The following is a 21,729-nucleotide window of genomic DNA, read 5'->3' on the forward strand; positions in this document are numbered from 1 at the left end:
GGTAGTCAAACAGGAGGCTCTGCTGGGATGAATAGCATTTCCTGGGGCCTGCACTGCTGAGCAAACTCCTTAAGACAAGTGGGACTCCTGGTCACGGGCCTACCTCACACCCCCAGGTGGCGCTTCCTGTAACTGACCAACAGATCTGTTTACAAGTTCCTTTTTTTTAAAAAAAACTTTTTTGGGGGGGTTTCCCGGCAGGGTCTTACTCTGGTCCAGGCTGACCTGGAATTCCCTATGTAGTCTCAGGGTGGCCTCGAACTCATGGCGATCCTCCTACCTCTGCCTCCCAAGTGCTGGGGTTAAAGGTGTGTGCCACCACGCCCGGCTTTTTTTTTTTTTTTTACTTTTATGGCTGTAACTGTCACATGTGAATTGTGATGTATGGTTTAACTCCCATCCTGTTTTTTTTTTCTTTCTAACATCATGTGATTATTTCCAATAAAAGCTGACACTGTGAACAGATTTGTCTAGAACAACACCTGACATTCCAATATTTACTAGGCCCTTATTAGCGCTGCCTGGAGAGAAGCAATGGGTTACCAATGGTTTAGCAGAAGAAGAGAGAGGAAAAAAGAGCAAGCTAGGGCCTCCTTCCATTGCAAATAAGTTTCAGATGCATGTGCCATTTTGTGCATCTGGCTTTACATTGGTGCTGGGGAATTGAACCTGGTCCATTAGGCTTTGTAAGAAAGCACCTTTAACTGCTGAGCCATCTCTCCAGCCCTGTAGATGGGCTCTTGTGTAGCTCTGTGTGCCCTAGAACCATGTAGCCCAAGCTGGCTTTGACCTGGTGATCCTTCTGCTTCTATCTAGATCGACCTGCCACTGCCTCCCATCCACTGGAAAGGTTCAAATAGTTTTTGTTTTTTGCTTGCCAGAAGAGAGATAGAAGAGGAGACACACACGGAGAATGGGTGTGCCAGGGCCTCGAGCCACCACAGATGGACTCCAGATGCAAGTGTCACCTTGTGCATCTGGCTCTACATGGGTACTGGGAAATTGAACTTGGGTCTCGTTAGTCTCTTCTAGCAAGCACCTAACTGCTAAGCCATCACTCCAGTCCCCAAATAGTTTTTTTTTAAATTGTAAAATCCAATCTTTTCTCCAAGACTCATCAGATGCACCCCAGTTTTCCTCCTCCTCTTCCCCTTCCCTTACCTGTTTTGTTCCCTCACTAGGGGGTGGAGAGTAGAGAGACTAGGAAAGTCTCTAGTACTTCTATGCCAAATGTATTGCTTCTTCATTTCATTCATAAGAGTTCCCCCCTGACATTATCTCATAATACCAGATCCAATAGGAAAAACAACTTGCTTTGCCCAACAGTTTGCCCATAAGTTCAGAGCTGGCTTTCATTGGTCCCAATTGGTTAAGCACATCCCTGAACTCCAAATTGTTACCAATGGGTTGGAATGCTCTGACTGGTTTTGTTTGAGTCCATTGCCTGGATGCTGCTGGAAGTGTGGGCTGAGGGGAAGAAGAAAATTCCCTAGGGAAAGATAGGTATCCTGTTTCCAGAGCCTGGAAGTGAAGCCAGCAGCAAGACTACCAGATGTGAGGTTTTACATGTTTGCCTCAAATTCACATGATCCTCCTAAATCTGCCTCCCAAGTGCTGGGCTTAAAGGTATTACCCTGTGAAATATTTTTTTTTTTTTAAGCAGAACTAAATCACCTTGCACTGCCTTTGGGAGCCCTGGGGGTGGGGGATATCCTTCATCATTGTTGATTCATTTTACAAATTTTTATTGATGTCACTCACTTCCAGGCTTTATCCAAAGGGAATCTGCTTTCCTCTTGAATCAAAAAATGTGACAATGGATATTAGCTGACTTCTGGTCAAGATGGTGACTGCCTAACCCTGTTAACCTCCATGGGAAGGAAAGGAAAAGCACTAAGCATTCACTGGGTATTTTAGGGGAGAGCAATCTCTAATAGATTGCCAGTGGGAGGGTGGAGAGGGGGCAAAAAAGTGAATCAGCCAATTCCTTCACTTTTGGGTAGCCCACCAGTCCTCCAGTCCCCCAAGCAGCTGCCCTAGCCACACTCCCAGCCTCAGGATACTCCTCACTTACTGCAGGGAAGGGGGCCCAGGCCAACATAGTTCCACTTGCCTCACTGTGCAGGCACGATCGCCCTGCTACCCCTGCCCACATGTGACCTCGGGCAGGCTCCGCCTGCTAGCCTGCGTGAGCTCAGGCTTGATCCATCCATTTACCTGCTGGCCACATTCTTCCCACCCACCTGTGTGAGCTCAGCCTGCTCTGTCCATCTGCCTGCTTGCTGCTTTGGCTGCCCATCCATGTGCGAGCTCAGGCCCATTCCAGTTGCCCTACACATGAGCTCAGGCTTGCTCTGCCCATCTGGCTGTGCCAGCTCAGGCCCAATCCCCCATCTGGATCACTGGCCACCAGCCCATCTGCCTGCCACGTGCAAGCTCAGGCCACTCTGGAGGCCCACCCACACATGAATTCAGGCCCACCCACAAGTGAGCTCAGGACTGCTCTGCCTGCCCACCCAGGTGTGAGTACAGGACCGTTCTGCCCATGTGCTTGCTTGCCTGCAAGCTCAGGCCAGCTGCCCCAGCAGGCACCACTTCCCCTGCCCATCAAGACCATACTCCTACTCTCCCCGCCCATACATTGTGATGGGCAGACCACAGCACAAAATAAATAACATGAAAAATCAAATGCAAGTATATCCAGTAAGATCACCCAGTCCTATAATGAATGTCTCTAATCAAAGCATAGAAGTGACATCAGGATCAAAATGAAGCTATGAGTAATGCAACCCTGACCAAGCTACTGGTAGAACTTACAGAAAAACAACAAAGGACCAATAATCATGTGGATGCTGCCATCACAAGACTAGACTTAATAGATAAGAAAATGGAAGGAGTTCAAAGACAGTTAAGAGATATGAAGGAGAGTGAAAAAAAGAGGAACTCAAATATCAGCTGGTGATGCTAAATGAAGACATCAAGAAATGCAAGTATGAATTCCAAGAAACATCAAGAAAATCAGAAAATGATGTGAAAAGGGAACTTGGCTGTTGTATAGTTTCCATAGAAAAATAGTAGAAAATGCAAACCTAATTTAACAGCTCAAAACTCTTTAGAAACTCTCAAGAAAAGAGTCAGCCATGTGGAGGATAGGAACTCAAACCTTGAAGACAAGACAGAAGAAACAGTTCAAGAGTTCAAAACTTTCAATACGTTCAAAAATTTCTGTGTACAGAACATGAGGGATTTGTGGGATACCCTTAAACATCCTAACATCTGGATCCTCTTAAACATCCTAACATCTGGATCCTGGGAATATCAGAAGGGAAAAAAATTCAGAGCAAAGTCATGGAGAACTTATTTAGCAATATAATCAAAGAAAACCTTACCACTCTCTCAAATGAAAGGCCCATCAAGATACAAGAAGCTAACAGAACTCCAAATAGATTTGACCAAAGGAGAAACTCTCCAAGACATATATTGTCATTAAGACTCTAAACATTGACACCAAAGAGAAAATCCTAAGAGCAGCTAGGGAAAAACAGCACATCACTTTTAAAGGTAACCTTATCAGAATTACTTCAGACTTCTCAATGAAAACCCTGAAAGCCAGAAGGGCCTGGAATGGAACACTGCAAAGTCTAAGAACCTATGGCTTCCAACCCAAACTACTTTACCCAGCAAAAGTATCCCTCATAATAGATGGTGAAAGAAAAATTTTCCAAGACAAAATTCAGCTTTACAATTATATGAATACAAAACTGAACCTACAGAGAGTATTTCAGGAAATTCTCCACACAGAAGAATCAAATAATCAACCTCAAATGCCTACAAGAAGTAGATCACAATAACCAAACTTAGGGAAGACACAAAAAAACTTCAAAGACCATGAAAATACCAAACCGCATATACCAACACAATATGGCAGGGATCAAACCAAATCTCAGTCATTACCCTAAATATTAATGGCCTTAATTCACCTGTCAAGAGACATATGCTAATAGGGTGAATCAGAAAATTAGACCCCTCACCACTAAAGACAGACACCTCCTCACGGTGAAAGGGTGGAAAATGATATTCCAAGCAAATGGGAATAAGAAACAAGCAGGCATAGTATACTAATATTGGATAAAATAAACTTCAAACCAAAAACAATCAAAAAAGACAAAGAAGGCCACTTCCTACTGAGCCATCAAGAGGATATCACAATCATAAATCTTTATGCATCAAACACAGGGGCACCACAGTTCATAAGACAAAAACCTACCTGTCAATAAAATAGAAATAACCACCAACACCATAATAGTTGGGGACTTTAATACACCATTATCAGTAATAGATAGATGTAGCAGACAGATTCAGGTTCGCTGAGATGAACTTCCAGACCAGGCACAGTTATGGAGGAAAGGATTTTTATTGAAGCTTACAGATCCAAAGGAAGTTCCATAAGTGGCAGAAGAAGCTGGCCTGCCTTTACAGGACCAAGCAGAAAGAGAGAAAAGCACAAGCTAAAAGTCAAAAGCCACAGCACAGCACACTTCAGGAACTCCAGCTAGGCATACTTTGCATATCTTTAGATTGAAGTCTGAAACCCACCACCATACCTAAAGATCCACCCACTGACATTGCCTCCAGCCAGGTAGCCAGCAGATGCAAACCACAAACAATAAAGAACTGAATATATTCCGGCCATCTATTCTATTCAAACCACCACAATAGATCATCTAAACAGAAACTCAACAGGGAAGTAAGAAAGCTCAACGAAACCATAGATCACTTAGACCTAATGGACATCTAACATCTAACAGAATATTCCATCCCAAATCCACAGATTACACATTCTTTTTAGCAGCCCATGGAACATTCTCTAAAAATAGATCAATAGTGTAAAAAGTGTGCCTCCATATATTCAGAAAGATTGACATAACTCCCTGCATGATATCAGGTCACAATGCTATACTGCTAGAAATTAACAACAAAAGACCCACTGCAAATCGCATTAGCTCCTGGAAACTGAACAGCATATTTTTAAACAATAAATGGGTAGTGGACAAAATAAAAAATGAAGTTGCAAAATTTCTAGAAATGAATGACGATGAGAACACATCATACCAAAACTTATGGGACACAATGAAGGTAGTATGCAGAGGAAAATTCATAGCATTAAATGCCTTCATAACAAAGACAGAGAGATCCCAAATCAATAACCTAACCATCCACCTAAAGTCACTGGAAAAGCAAGAAGAATCCAACCCAAAAAGCTCCAGAAAGAAAGAATAATTAAGATCAGAGCAGAAATTAATGAATTGGAAACTAAGAAAACAATTTAAACAATTGATGAAACAAAGAGCTGGTTCTTTGAAAAAAATAAACAAGATTGAAAAACCCTTGGCCAGTTTGATCAAGCAAAAAAAAAAAAAAAAGACATTTCAAATTAACAAAATTTGAAATGAAAAAGGAGAGATCACAACAGACATAGTGAAATTGGGAGAATCATCTGGGCTTATTTCAAAAACCTCTACTCCCCAAAACTGTATAATATGGAGGAAATGGATAAATTCCTGGACATATACCATCTACCAAAGCTAAACTCAGAGCAGATTAATCTCTTAAGCAAACCTATCAGACTCATCGAGATTGAAAAGGTAATAAAAAACCTTCCCCCAAAAGAAGAATCCAGGACCAGATGGCTTCTCAGCTGAATTCTATCAAACCTTCATGGAAGAACTGAAACCAATCTTTCTCAAACTGTGCCACAATTGGAGAACAGGGAAAGCTCCCTAACTCCTTCTTTAAAGCTAGTATCACCCTAATTCCAAACCAGACAGAGATGCCACAAGGAAAGAAAACTATCGGCCTATTTCCCTGATGAACTTAGATGCAAAGATCCTGAACAAAATCCTCATAAACTGAATCCAACAACACATGAAAAGCATTATCCACCTTGATCAAGTGGGATTCATCCCAGGAATGCAGGGGTGGTTCAACATACAGAAATCTGTCAATGTAATACACCATATAACCAAGGTTAAACACAAAAACCATATGATCATTTCAATAGATGCAAAAAAGGTCTTTGAAAAAATACAACATCGCTTCATGATCAAAACATTGGAGAGAATTGCCATGGTCAGTTCATATCTTAACATAATAAACACTATATATAAACCCCCTAAAGCCTAAATAATACTTAATGGAGAGAGACTGGAGGAATTCCCATTGAGATCAGGAACAAGACAGGGGTGTCCACTTTCACCTCTGCTCTTCAATATAGTACTTGAAGTCCTAGCTCAAGCAATAAGACATGAGAAAGAAATAAAAGGGTTACAATCTGGAAAGTAAGAAGTTAGGTTAGCTCTTTTTGCAGATGACAGGATTCTATATGTAAGAGACCCAAGAGACTCCATCCCAAAACTTCTGAAGGTGATTAACTCCTTTAACAAAGTAGCAGGATACAAAATCAATGCACAAAACTCAGTAGCCTTTCTATATGCAAATGACAAAGATACAGAGAAATAAATAAGGGGCATGGTCCCATTTTCAACAGCAACAACAAAAAATAAAATAAAATACTTTGGAAAAATGTTAACCAAGGAAGTGAAAGATTTATACAACCAAAACATAAAAACACTCAAAAAGAAATTGAGGAGGAATTGAGAAAATGGAAAAACCCTCCCATGCTCCTGGATAGGCAGAATTAACATTGTGAAAATGGCAATCCCACCAAAGGCAACATATAGGTTTAATGCAATTCCAATTAAAACCCCAACATTGTTCTTCACAGAGATAGAAAAACGATCTCAAAGTTCATATGGAAGGACATAAGGCCTCAGAAATCCAGGCATATCCTCAGCAAAATAAATACCTCTGGAGGAATCACCATACCTGATATGAAGATATATTACAAAGTTGTAGTAATAAAAGCAGCATGGCACTGACAAAAAAGCAGCAGTATAGACCAATAGAATAGAATTGAGGACCCAGACTTTGGGTCAAGCAACTATAGCTACTTGATATTTGACAAAGGCCCTAACAATATAGGCTGGACAAAAGACAGCATCTTCAACAAACGGTGCTGGACAAACTGGATAACCATAGGCAAGAAACTGAAACTTGATCCACACATCATGTCACACACAATACTCAAGTCCAAATGGATCAAAGACCTTAATTTAAAACCAGAAACTTGGCTTCTACTGGAAGAAAATATAGGAGGAACTTTCTATGATATAGGAATGGAAAAAGACTTCCTGAACAAAACCCCAGTAGCACAGCATCTTAAACGATCACTCAACCAGTGGGATCACATGAAACTTAAGAGTTTCTTTACAGACAAATATATAATAAGCAAAGGCAATAGATTAACCACAGAATGGGAGAAAATAATTGCTGAATATCCAAATGACAGAGGCCTAATCTCTAGAATCTACAAAGAACTCAAAAACCTAAACAATAAAAAGTCAAACAACCTGGGACAAAGAACTGGACAGGGAGTTCTCAGAGGAGGAAATACAAATGGCAAACACACACTTAAGAAAATGTTCATCATCCCTAATCATCAGGGAAATGCAAATTAAAACAACTATGAGATTCGACCTTATCTCAATAAGGATAGCAAAAAATCAAAAAATCAAATGAAAATAAATGCTGGCAAGGATGTGGATAAATAGGAACCCTCATCCACTGTTGGTGGGAATGTAAGGTGGTGCAATCACTTTGGAAAGTAATATGGAGACTTCTAAAAAAAAGCTGACTATAGAGTTACCAACAGACCCAGTTATTCCCTTACTGGGCAAGTACCCTAAAACCTCCAAGCCTCAGTCCTCTCTGGATTTGCTCAACCATGTTTATAGCAGCTCAGTTCATAATAGCTAAGAGCTGGAATCAACCTAGATGTCCATCACTAGATGAATAGATAACTAAGATGTGGTATATCTACATGATGGAATTCTACACAGCAGTTAAAAAAAAACACAACACAATGAAATTTGAAGAAAAATGGTCAAACCTGGAACAGATCATTCTCAGTGAACTTATCCAATCATAGAAGGATAATCACCACATAGTTTCACTCATCTACAGCACCTAACCCGAATCTACCCATGATGCCAACATAACCAGCAAGCTTCTCAAGGACTGGACAATAAGGTGGGTGAGGAGGGTGGGGAGGGGGGAGGAGGGGGTGGAGGACACAAATCTTGGCTCAAATGGCAATGGTACCATAAAATTCTACTTCATAAAAGGCAGAACAAATGGTTGAGCCTTCACCAGGCCCTTAGAGGGAACACCTGAGTTACAAGGCACTGGAGAGTGTACAATGGAGACTGACCTTAATCTTCTACTGCTTCTCTCTCTCTCCCTCTTCTCTCCAACTTTTTTATATTACATAACTTTTCTTCCTTCTCTTTATGGGCACTGACCTGTAACTCCCAGTTCCAGCAGGTGGCTATCATCCACAATGAGCTTTTGATCAGAGAGACCTACAAGGTTTCCTAAAAGAATGACAGATTTCTGTCAGAGTACTTGATGACCCATCAAAGGTTAGTGGCAAGACCCTACTGAAGACACCATATCCGGTTGACACGTAACATGGAGTGACATGGCTGGAAGCTGGAAGAGAGTCAGGCCCCAGACAGCACGTCTAGTGCCAGAAGGTGCTACATGGGTGACTGTGGGAAAACAACTGGTATCTGTCCAGGCAACTCATGGTCTAACCTACTTAGCAGCAAATAGCCTGCCATTATGCTCACATAAGTGCAATAGTGGCACACAGCCATGGTGGGAAACCAACTGCTCTTGATTTGGCTAACTGATCCACTCAGTGGAATGGAACCCATAGCTGGAGCTGGGAAACAAGTCAGAACCAGATCCAAACATGAGCCCACTCTCCTTTATCAAGCGACAACCAACTGTGGGCTACAAGAGGGCCTACATCTATTAAATAGTGGTATAGATGTATATATTCCCTCATTTACTTCCTCATAAAGCATCTATGAACCACTGATCCCTAAGTAGCTACATGTGCCTCACCTCTGCCACCTCCTGAGTATTTAAAGGCTTTTGCTCCAGGCATACATTTCACATGAGGTATTTTATAAGGTTCTCATATAAATTGAATATATAATGCAAATTAGACACATGAAATTTAGCTATACTTGTAATAATAACGAAGGAAGTATTATAATAAACATTTTTCTCATTGGCATGAAAAGGTGATTATGTCCTAAATGACAAGATTTGTCTAGAATAGCACCTGGCATTCCAATATTTACTAGTCCTTTATTAATGCTGCCTGGGGAGCAGCAGTGGCAGCTGACAGGCAGCCCTGAAGACACAGGCAGCCACCCTCCTGGGGAGGATATTCTGGTGGGAAAGACAAACAAGGAAAACAGAATTGTAACAGGCTGCTAAGGATCCAGGAAAGTCCTTGAACCCCAAACCCTAGGTTTGTTTCTAATTTTAATCAAAGAATTGAATAACTAAGAAAACAGAGAAGGATAACTATTAACTTTTTCCCCTTTTCAGTTCATACCCAGTTTGATTTCTTGGTGGCTTTGCAGCCCACGCATGTGGAGTCTTCAGCAATAGGGTTTTATCATCTATTCCTGGTGATTAACCAAAAACCTTGAGAAAAGCCTGTAATGTTTTAGGGGCATCAGGAACCTCCCTGGCCAACAACCCACTGGAAGGTATCCCATCACTGTCACTGAAATTTTTGTAGTAAGTCTATGGCTTCTGGATGTGCCATTATCCAAAAAAGTAGGTTATCATGTGGCTTATTCATAATATCCTGAATTTGATTACCCCTGCCCCCACACTTCTTTTAGTCAATCTTTTCCCTTGACCTTGCTTAGGCCATTCTACCCACAGTAATCTGTCCATCTACATGTATATATATAGTACCATCCTCTTTTTTCCACCCCTCTCCTCCCTCCCTTATAGGCTTTTTCTAGCTTACTGGCCTCTGCTACTGATTTTTATTTTTTAATTTTTTGCTACCGATTTTTATTACAACTCACATACAAGTCTGACAGGCCATTTTATGTCTGGAGGAGCATGTTGTAAGGAGTCTGACCCTTCCTTTGGCTCTTACATTCTTTCTGTCGCCTCTTCCACAATGGACCCTAAGCCTTGGAAGATGTGATGAAGATGTTTCAGTGCTGAGCACTTCTCTATCACTTCTTCTCAGCACCGTCATGCCTTCTGGGTCATCCCAATGTCACTGCCATCTCAAAAGAGAAGCTTCTCTAACCAAAAGTGAGAGTAGCACTAATATATGGGTATAAACATTAGGATAAGTGCTTACTTGGCAGTTTGGTGAGCATAGCATATACATTTAGCCAGACATCAGCAGACGTTATACCTCTAGGGCTCATGACTACCCCTGTTGTAGGTTTTCAGTATCAGGGATATATTCCCTCTCATGAAGCGGGCCTCCAGTATAATTAGAGAGTAGTTGGCTTCCCCCATAACAGACACGCTGCTATTGCACCTTTTGGTTCATTTGGCCTGGCTGGCCATATTTAAGGTTTTCAGTGTCCACTGTTAAGTATCTCCACTGGTGATTTCTCTTTTTCCCTTTGAACTGCATGCAGAGTAGCTTTTCCCAGTTTTCTGTCAGCTGGTCTACATGTAGGAGGTTTTCAGCTTCTGGGTGTTCCATTGTCCAGAAAAGTAGGTTTCCATATGACTTATTCATATTCTCTTAGATTTTGATTAGCCCTCTCTCCACCTTTCCTTTACTCAGTCTCTTTGCCCTGACCTCACTTTGGCTTTTTTACCCCCATTAATCTATTCTTCTACTTACATATATACAATACCATCATATTAAGTTCCCCTTCCCTCCCTTTCTAGTCTCTTTCTAGCTTACTGGCCTCTGCTACTGAGTACTCAATAGAAGTCCAGTCATTTGTAGCTAGGATCCACATGAGAGAGAATATGTGACATTTGGCTTTCTGGACCTGGGTTACCTTACTAAGTACAATCCTTTCCAGATCTATCCATTTTCTTGCAAATTTCATTTTTCTTTACCACAGAGTAGAAGTCCATTGTGTAAATGTGCCACAACTTCATTTTACACTCATCAGTTGAGCGACATCTAGGCTGGTTCCATTACCTAGCTATTGTGAATACAGCAGCAATCAACATAGTTGAGCAAGTATCTCTAAGGTGGTGAGACAAGTTCTTAGGAGATCCGGGTAAAATGGTGGCATAGTAGCCACATCAGAGCAGTCTGGGTAGAGACAGGAATAAGTAGAAAAACAGCAAAATAAACTCTTCTACTGAGAAGTGAAGGTATATAAGGAATTATTAATCTCAGTAGAGAAGCAGGACAGATCCAGAGTTTCTAGAAAGCAAATAACAGCCAGAATTAGCTCCTGCCATAGTGCTGGTCCACATGGAAGCATGGCTTTACCTGAGCCACAGGAGAAGCCAGGTGAAGGGATTTTCAACTTACTCCAGCCTCCTCACAAAGTCAGGGACCCTGAAGAAGAAGACAGCAAGAACCAGCTGAGTGGCTTGAGAGGAAAAGGATCATGTGGACCAGCTACCCAGCTCTGCTACATCAGGCACACTCCACAACCTCCTCTTCCTCAACTGCCAGTACCAGCAAGCACTGAAGACCCCAGGAAGGGAACTCAGCTACACAGCACCCAGCACAGACAATCAGAGCAGCATACTGTTCAACCCAGCCAGTGTAGCTGAGATAACAACACAGTAAACAGGGACCCAAGTGGGTATGCAGGATAGGTGAGTCTGAAGCCCTCTCAGAAGGTAACAGAGCCTACTTACACCAAGCCAGTACCTGCCCCGAAACCTAGTATATAGACCTGCATTGGAAATGCTAATCACAACCTCCACGTCAGGGTAGGTTATGGGTTTGGTTTGATTGATGGTCAGCTTAGCCATTCTTAAATAAGCTGTATTTTAGGGATATTCTTTGTTGTTTTCTGATTTATAGTGCCTTTGTCTTCTTCTGTCATTCTTGGGGGCAGCATCTCATTTGGCCCCAGGCTGACCCAGAATGCATTGCAAACCAGAAATCTCAGCCTCCCACTTGGCAGATTAAGAGTATGAGGCAACACATATGCTTAGGGACTTTGTGATTATCTGTTTGTTTTAATACCCAATCTTACATAAATATTTCATGCTGGTTTTGATTGAATGTGTGTATTTCTCAGTTGAAATTTATAATTTGCCTATATTTTTCTCCACCTAGAATACTAGAATATTTGCAGAGCAGGCAAACCCAATACCTCAGGTTACTTATGTCATTACTCTGGGAGTACTATAAGAGTCACATCGGTAACCTTAAGCTCCTACCCTGCAGATATATAATGTCAGATTCAAACATCTAAGAATATTGCAGATAATTAGAAAACCCAAGCATCAAATTAACCCAAGATGAAAAAATATCTACATTATGATACAAGAATCACAAAAATCTAGAAAATATAATTCCAACAAAAATTATAAATCCATCATAAATGACCTCATGTGAAACTGATTTAGGTGAAGTGCCTGACAAGGATTTCAAAAGAATGATTATAACCATGTTCAAAGAAACCAAAGAAGAAATCAAAGGAATCAAACAAGAAAACCAACTCCTGAACAAGAATACAGAAAACCAACTTAATTAAATAAAGAGGCCAATATAACACTAGAGTAAGGAAATAAAAATACTGAAGAAAAACCAATCAAATAAAAAATTGTAGAGAGCCTCACCAGTAAAATAAAGGAGAGAACAGAATATCTAGACTAGAAGAAAAGATAGCAGATCTAATACAGTCCAACAAAGAGAAAGACAAACTAATAAGAAGGTATAAGTGGGAATTTCAAGACATCTGGGATGCTATGAAGAGTTCAAACATACAAATTCAGGGTATAGTAGAAGGAGAAGAATTTCACTCCAAAGGCTTGCAGACTACATTAAAATGCAGAATCCTTCTGTTTGTTGCCTCCAAGAAACTCACTTTTCCATAAAAGATGGATAACATATTACAATGAAAAGATGGAAAATGGCATTTCAAGTAAGTGGGTCTAGAAAATAAGCAGGTCTTGCACTGCTAATATCTGACAGGATAGACTTCAAATCAACATTAGTCAGGAAAGATAAAGAAGGGTTTATACTGATTAAGGGAACAATTAAACAGGAAGACATTACAATTCTAAACATATGTACACCTAACATAGGTAATCCTAATTACATTAAACAAAAAGTATTAGAACTAAGGTCACAAAAAAACAGGTCATCCCAGCAAAAAATAAAAATAAAATAATTAGAGAGATATCTGGATAAAATTATGTCATAGAACAAATGGACCTAACAGAACATTTTATCCAAATGCTTCAGAATACACATTTTTTCAGCATCACATAGAATATTTTCTAAAATTTACCACATATTAGGACACAAAGCAAATTTTAACAAATACAGGAAAATTGAAATTATTCCTTGTACTCTATCTGATCACAATGGGATTAAACTACAAATCAACAAGAAAATCTATGGAACATATGCCAAATCATGGAAACTAAACAGTACACTACTGAATGATGAATGGGTCATTGAAGAAATCAAAAAGGAATTCAATAAGTTGATAGAATCGAATAATAATGAAAACACAACATAACAAAACCTTTGGGACACAATGAAGACAGTCATAAGAGAGATTTATAGCTTTAACTGTCTATATTAAGAAGTTAGAAAGTTTGCAAGTAAACAACTCAATACTTTAAGGCCTTAGAAAAACAAGGCAAGCCAAAAATCAGTAGACAGGAAGAAATAATAAAGATTAGGGCAGAAATTAAAGAAATGGAAAAAAATTACAAAGAATCAATGAAATAACTGGTTCTTTGAAAAGATAAACAAGATTGATAAACCCTAAGCAAATCTGACCAAAAGAAAGAGAGAAGAGGCACTTGAAAAAAAAATTATAGATGAAAAAGGCACCATTACAACAGGTACCAAAGAAATTTAAAAACTTATAAGGACATTCTTTAAGAATATATAGTCCACTAAGTTTAAAAATATGAATGAAATGGATGATTTCCTAGATTTATATGATCTACCAAAGTTAAATCAAGACGAGATAAACCATTTTAATAAACTTATAACAAGTACAGTGCTCCAAACAGTTATAAAAAATCTTGCAACTAAAAAAGTCCAGGTCCAGATGCATTTACTGATGAATTTTACCAGACCCTCATGGAAGAACAAATACCAATGCTTGTCAAACTTTCCCATAAAACAGAAAGGAAAAAAAAATATTACTAAACTCCTATGAAAACAGCATCACCCTGATACTAAAGCCAGACAAAGGTAGAACTAAAAAGGAAAATTACAAACCAATCTCCTTCATGAACATAGTTGCAAAAATTCTCAACAAGGGCTGGAGAGATGGCTTAGCGGTTAAGCGCTTGCCTGTGAAGCCTAAGGACCCCGGTTCGAGGCTCGGTTCCCCAGGTCCCACGTTAGCCAGATGCACAAGGGGGCCCACGCATCTGGAGTTCGTTTGCAGAGGCTGGAAGCCCTGGTGCGCCCATTCTCTCTCTCTCCCTCTATCTGTCTTTCTTTCTGTGTCTGTCGCTCTCAAATAAATAAAAATTAAAAAAAAATTCTCAACAAAATACTGGCAGTCAGAATACAAGAGTATAACAAAGAGATCATTCACCCCAACCAAACAGGCTTTATTCCAGAGATGCACAGATGGTTCAACATTCACAAAGCCATAAATGTAATGCACTATATAAATGGACTGAAGGACAAAAATCACATGAGCTTCTTAATAGTTACAAAAGAGGTATTTGACAAAATCCAGCATCTCTTCATGGTAAAAGTCCTAAAGAAATTTGGAATAGAAAGAACATATCTCAATATAATACAGGCTATTTATGACAAACCTTTAGCCATTGTAGTAAATGGGGAAAAACTCGAACCCTACCAAGATCAGGAACAAAACAAGGGTGTCCACTGTCCCTACTTTTAATATAGTACTGGAAGTCTTAGCCATAGCAGTAAGGCAACAGACACACATAAAAGGGATATATATTGGAAAGGAAGATAGCAAGTTATCATTATTTGCAGATGATAGGATTCTATACATAAAGGACCCTAAACACTGCCAGCAAACTCTTAGAGGTGATAAGCACTTTTAGCAACATAGTAGGATACACAATAAACACACAGAAACCAGTAGCCTTCCTATATACTAACAATAATTGTGCTGATGATGAAGTTAGGAATCACTCTCTTTCACAATTGCCTCAAAAGAAAAGTACCTTGGAATAAATCTAACTAAGGAAGTGAAGGATCTCTACAATGAAAAGTTTAAAGACAGAAATTTCAGAAGATATTATGAAATGGAAAGACATCCCATGTTCTTGGATTGGAAGAATCAATACTGTGAAAATGCCAATCTTACCAAAAGCCATCTACACATTCAATGCAATCCCCATCAGCATTCCAATGGCATTCTTCATGGAAAAAAACCTTGAATAGCCAAAACAATTCTAAGCAATAAAAATAAGGCTGGTGTTATTCCCATACCTGTTTCTAAGATATTCTGCAGAGCCATAGTATCAAAAGAGTATAGTACTGGCACCAATACAGACACATAGATCAAAGGAACAGAATAGAGGATCCAGATGTATTCCAGGCACCTGCAGCCATCTGATTTTTTTTTTTTTTACAAAGATGCAAAAACTGTTCATTGGGGAAAAGATAGCCTCTTTAAACAAATGATGCTGGGAGAAATGTGTATCTATATGTAGAAGGATGGAAATCGATCCTTATCTTTTTCCATGGACAAAAATCAAGTCCAAATGGATAAAAGACTATAATATCAGACCTGAAACTGCTAGAGGAAAATATAGGGGAAATACTTCAACATATAGGTATAGGCAATGACTTTTTAAATATAACCCAGTTGTTCAGGAAATAAAACCACTAATCAACCACTGAGACCTCATGAAATTGGAAAGCTTTTGTACAGCAAAGGACACTGTGAATAGAGCAAAGTGGCAACCTACAGAATGGTAGAAAATCTTTGCCAGCTATCCATATGAGAGAGGATTACAGGATATAAAAATAACTCAAAAAATTAAATAATAAGAAATAAAACTACACAATTAAAAATGGGCTATAGGCCATGCATGGTAGTGCATGTCTTTAGTCCCAGCACTTGGGAGGCAGAGGTAGGAGGATCACCATGAGTTTGAGGCCATCCTGAGACTACATAGTGAATTCCAGGTCAGCCTGGGCTACAGTGAGACCCTACCTCGACCTCCCCCCACCAAAAAAGAGGCTATGGAACTAAAATAGCTAGTTCTCAAAAGAAGAAATACAGATATAGCATATAAACATAAAAAAATGTTTGACATCCTTAGCCATCAGGGAAATGCAAATTAAAACTACTTTGAGATTCCATCTCACTCCTGTCAGAATGGCTATCATCAAGAAAACAAATGACCGTAAATGCTGGCAAGGATATGGAAAAAGAGAAACTTTTATACACTTTTAGCAAAGATTTTTATTTGTTATAAACCTGGAGAATTTCATTCTAGATTTAAATCCTTGGACTGGAGACATGGCTTTATGGTTAAGTCATTTACCTGCAAAGCCTAAAGATCCAGGTTTTGATTTCTGCAGAACCCATGTAAGCCAGATGCACAGGTGGCCCATGTGTCTAGAGTTCATTTACAGTGGCTAGAGGCCTGAATGCACCCATATTCACTCTGTCTCTCTCTCAAATAAGTTAAAAAAGAAAATAAAAATCCTTATTTTAAAATACTCTTCTAGAGTTCACAACCATGTTGTCAGATGTACTTTTACTTTCCTTTTGAGTGCTCCATCCTTTGCCTGACCCTCATGCTTAAGCTCTTACTAAAATATCTTTAATAATCCAGGTGTGGTGGCACACATATTTAATCCCAGCACTCAAGAGGCAGAGGTAGGAGGATCACTGAGTTCAAGGCCACTGTGAGACTACAGAGTGAATTCCAGGTCAGTCTGGGCTAGAGTGAGACCCTACCTCAAAAAACCAAACAACAACAAAAACTTTAATAAAATCTTCAACTCTGCTTCATACTGGCTCTTCCTAAAACTAAATGAATGCTACATACGACCTGAGATGAGGTCCCCTAAAGTCCAGGAGAACACCTCAGGCTGACAATGTCAGCTGCGTCTCAGCCTCCTTGCTGCTATTTTGGGTCCTCACAAAAGATCCATCTAAAATATTATGGGTTAGTTTTGATAATTACTGCTTCTCCTCAGCTGTATTCTTAGGTGGTATGATATCTTAGTTCTTTGATTTAACCTATTTTTCTGGACAAAACTCATTTAGCATTTAATGTGTGCCACAGGCACTGAAGATAAACATCCCCTAGATATGCCATTCCTGGGTTAGATGGAATAGTATATGGCTTTTCTGGGGGACAACACATAAGGGCGGATCCCCCAGATGTCCTAAGCTACTCTCTTGTCCCAAGAGAGCACCAGAGACACAGTGAGGAAGCTACTCCTAGGAGTAGCACATTCTGAATCCTAAACCAAAATTGGCCATGTCTCTAACCTTCCCCGGCCTGTCCACTGCTGCCATCTCTTCTGCCCGGCCCCAGGCGAAGAGTCTCCCCAAATACTGTCCTTCCCATCTTTCACTTCAAGGAACTTATAGCTAGCCTTTCTCTTACAAGCCTGATCTGTCATTAAATCCACACTTTTACTATATTTTGAAACAGTGTCTCTAGCATTCAAGACAAAACAGATAATTTTAATACAAGAATAAGACATTTCCATGTGTAAAAATTCTCGCCCTCTACTTTTTAGCTCTTGAAAACACAAAGGAACGATTATGTGCTGTAGATTGACATAACAAACTTCACATTTGATCTGTGTTACTGACTCTTACATCTCAAAGAGAGAGAATATAAACTTTCCACTTAATTGTGCTTTTTTGGGGTGTACTTGGAATTTATGTGTTTGTGTCATTTGTTGATGATCTTTTACATGTTTGTTTTTGTGTATTTTGTTAAAAAAGTTAAAAAATAAAGTTCCAAATATATATATATGTATGTATATATATATATATACATACATATAACTTGAGACCACTTCAATTTTTTTGTTATTTTTGTTTTTTATTTCTTTTTTTTTTTAGGTTTTATTTATTTATTTATTTTTACTAAGAACATACTTTGTGTAGATACATCATGTGTTGGTACCATCTTCTCCCTATTTCACTTGGGGCACTCCTCAGTGGGGTTGCTGGTATTCCCCATTGGGTTGTAGGTTATGCTTTGTGGGAGCAGGAGTCATCTATTAAGGGGAGGCAGTGTCTTTGGGCATGACATCCCAACCTGAGGCTCTTACAATCTTTCTTCTCCCTCTATTGAAAAGAGCCATGGTGGGTGTGTTTTAAGTCTACTTCAGTGATGAGCCCATGGGAGCCTCTGGATCTGCTGTGGTAAGTGTGGAGTGTCCTCAGTGTTTGTCTCCTTCACCCTGGTACCAGTTGTCAGGCTCACCATGGAAGCAGCACTCTTGCTCGTCTCCCCAATTCCTGTATGGACTTTGATTGAAATGTGAGGGGTGGTTTATCTCCTTGGGACTTTCTACCTTTCTGTGTGAACAACTTCCAGAGCCTTTTATTTTTTTCTTATAGGATTTTTTGGTATACCAACTTAAAGTGTGACTATGTGAATGTGAATGTTTTGATTAGCTATTAAAAGGCTTTATAAATCCATATTCTTAAACGTAAGTAAATTTTAGCTTCTTAAAACTTGTAAAATGTTATCTTTAGATTTAATAAATGTTCACAAACTTTAAGTGCTACTTGTTTGTGTAATATAATAGTCATTGGATCTTGAGATGAAAGTTTCATTAGGCTATAAAAGTTAACATTATATGCATAGATATTGATTTCCTTCCAAAACAGATTTTACAATTCTATTTCACCTTTTTTTTTTTTTTTTGGTTTTCTGAGGTAGGGTCTTGCTGGAATTCACTATGTAGTCTCAGGGTAGCCTTGAACTCATTGTGATCCTCCTACCTCTTCCTCCCGATATAAGATTTTTAAATTTCATGTGCTCATGAAGAATATTTTAATTCTCTATTCACAGTGGAGATATCAGAAGATGTAACCCACCCCCCACCAGACATTCAGAATCTACAGAGGTCTATTTGTGTGTAATGATGATGCCATGTTATTAAGTCTAAAACTGATATATTATAATTTAAAAAAATTTTTATTAATTTTTATTTATTTATTTGAGAGTGACAGAGAGAGAGAGAGAGAGAGGGAGAGGGAGAGAGAGAGAGAGAGAGAGAGAGAGATTGAGAATGGGCACGCCAGGGCTTCCAGCCACTGCAAAGGAACTCCGGACGCGTGCGCCCCCTTGTGCATCTGTCTAACGTGGGTCCTGGAGAATCGAGCCTCGAACTGGAGTCCTTAGGCTTCACAGGCAAGCACTTAACCGCTAAGCCATCTCTCCAGCCCGTGATATATTATAATTTTTAATAAATTTTAACTTATAGTTATGACATTAAGATGTAAAAATTATTGACTGCCTCTGTGTTCTCCTCCTTCAAAATAGTTTATAAAAAGTTTTTATCAATGTTAAGCTGGGCATGGTGGTGCACACCTTTAATCCCAGCACTCGGGAGGCAGAGGTAGGAGAATCACCATGAATTCAAGGCCATCCTGAGACTACAGAGTTAATACCAGGTCATCCTGGACCAGAGTGAGACCCTACCTCCAAAACTCTCCCCCCAAAAAAAGCTTTTATCAATGTTAAAAAAGGTCATTTAAAGGCCCAATTTTTTCTTTTCAAATTTTTTTTATTAACAACTTCTAGGATTACAAAAAACTATCCCATGGTAATGCCTTCCCTCCTCCCCCCACTTTCCCCTTTGAAACTCCATTCTCTCAATCTCAATTAGTTTCTCTTTTATTTTGATGTCATGATCTTTTCCTCCTCTTATGATAGTCTTGTGTAGGTAGTGTCAGGTACTATGAGGTCATGGATATCCAGGCCATTTTATGTCGGGAGGGAGCATGTTGTAAGGAGTCCTACCCTTCCTTTGGCTCTTACATTCTTTCTGCCACCTCTTCTGCATTAGACTCTGAGCCTTGGAAAGTATGATAGAGATATTGCAGTACTGAGTACTCCAGTCATTTCTTTCTAGCACAATGATACCTTCTGAGTTGTTCCAAGGTCACTGCCATCTGAAAAGAGAAGATTCTCTACAAAAAGTGAGAGTAGCATTAATATAAGGGTATGAACATTAAGAGACATGCTTACTGTGCAGTTTGATGAGCATAGTATGTACATTTAGCCAGACAGCAGCAGACGTTACATCCCTAGGGCTCATGACTACCCCTGTTTTAAGTTTTCAGTATCAGGGATGTATTCCCTCTCATGGAGTGGGCCTCCAGTCCAATTAGAGGGCAGTTGGTTTCCACCATGATAGATGTGCCACTATTGCACCCGTTGGCTCATTTAGCCTGGCTGGCCAAATAAATATAAGGCTTGCAGTGTCCACTGTTGAGTATCTTCACTGGTGATTTCTCTTTCTCCCATTGAACTGCATGCAGAATGACTTCTTCCAGCTTCCTGTCAGCTAGTCTACATGGAGGAGGTTATCAGCTCAGTTCCAGCAGGATTTTTTTTTTAATTTTTTAAAAAATTATTTATTTATTTATTTGAGAGTGACAGACACAGAGAGAAAGACAGATAGAGGGAGAGAGAGAGAATGGGTGCGCCAGGGCTTCCAGCCTCTGCAAACGAACTCCAGATGCATGGCCCCCCTTGTGCATCTGGCTAACGTGGGACCTGGGGAACCGAGCCTGGAACCAGGGTCCTTAGGCTTCACAGGCAAGCACTTAACCACCAAGCCATCTCTCCAGCCCTACAGCAGGATTTTTAAGTGGCTTTGCAGCCCAAGTATGTGGAGTCTTCAGCAATAGGGTTTTACCATGTATTCCTGGTGGGAAACCAAGGGTAAAGTCCCCATTTTTAAGATATAAATTTTTGCTTTATTTCTATTAGGTCATATGTTTTTAAGGTATAAGTTTAAAAAATAGCCAGACTGATATCTAAAAGAGAAGCTAACAATGATAGATCTAAATAAAAGTAAAAAAAAAAAAACCTTTGCTTTTAATTTAGTTTATCTCTCTATATAGTTATATGTTTTGTCTATATGTTTATATTTTTATAATTCTTATATATTGTCAAATTGACTTACAAGTAAACAGTCAGATAGATAAAGAGCATTAAATTAGTTCAAATTCCTTTGAAAAGTAATATAATTAAAAATTTTACAAAAGGTATACATAGTTAACAATCCTACTCAAGATTTTATTTGACAAGTCCTTGTCCTAATTCAAATTCCACAAAAGTCATCCTTATTGCTTAAATTGGATCTGAGGACCCAACCCTGTGCCTTAGTACAATGGCTCCAACTTGAGGAATTGAGGAAAGCAATGTTTCTTCTAGGTCTGAAATCCAAAAATTGAGATAATGACTTATCTCTGCTCTCCTTGAATAGTTATGTCAAGCCTTTGACAATAATTTTTTTTCATGGTAATGCTGGAAAGGAGAAAGCCCACTCCCTCCTATACAAAGAACTGGTCTTAGAGATATAAAGGAAATAATATGTTTGTAGATGTGAAATGTTAAGTAAAATGTCTCGATCAAAAGTTATTAAAGATTGTGAGATGGAGCCAGGTG

General features: G+C 39.4%; 1 pseudogene; it reads right to left on the reverse strand.

The window, feature by feature from the left end:
* Window positions 1-21,729, reverse strand: part of LOC123455068 — a 108,025-nt pseudogene that overhangs the window by 28,002 nt on the left and 58,294 nt on the right.

Source organism: Jaculus jaculus, chromosome 15 (assembly GCF_020740685.1).
Source record: "Jaculus jaculus isolate mJacJac1 chromosome 15, mJacJac1.mat.Y.cur, whole genome shotgun sequence".
NCBI classification, from domain to species: Eukaryota; Metazoa; Chordata; class Mammalia; order Rodentia; family Dipodidae; genus Jaculus; species Jaculus jaculus.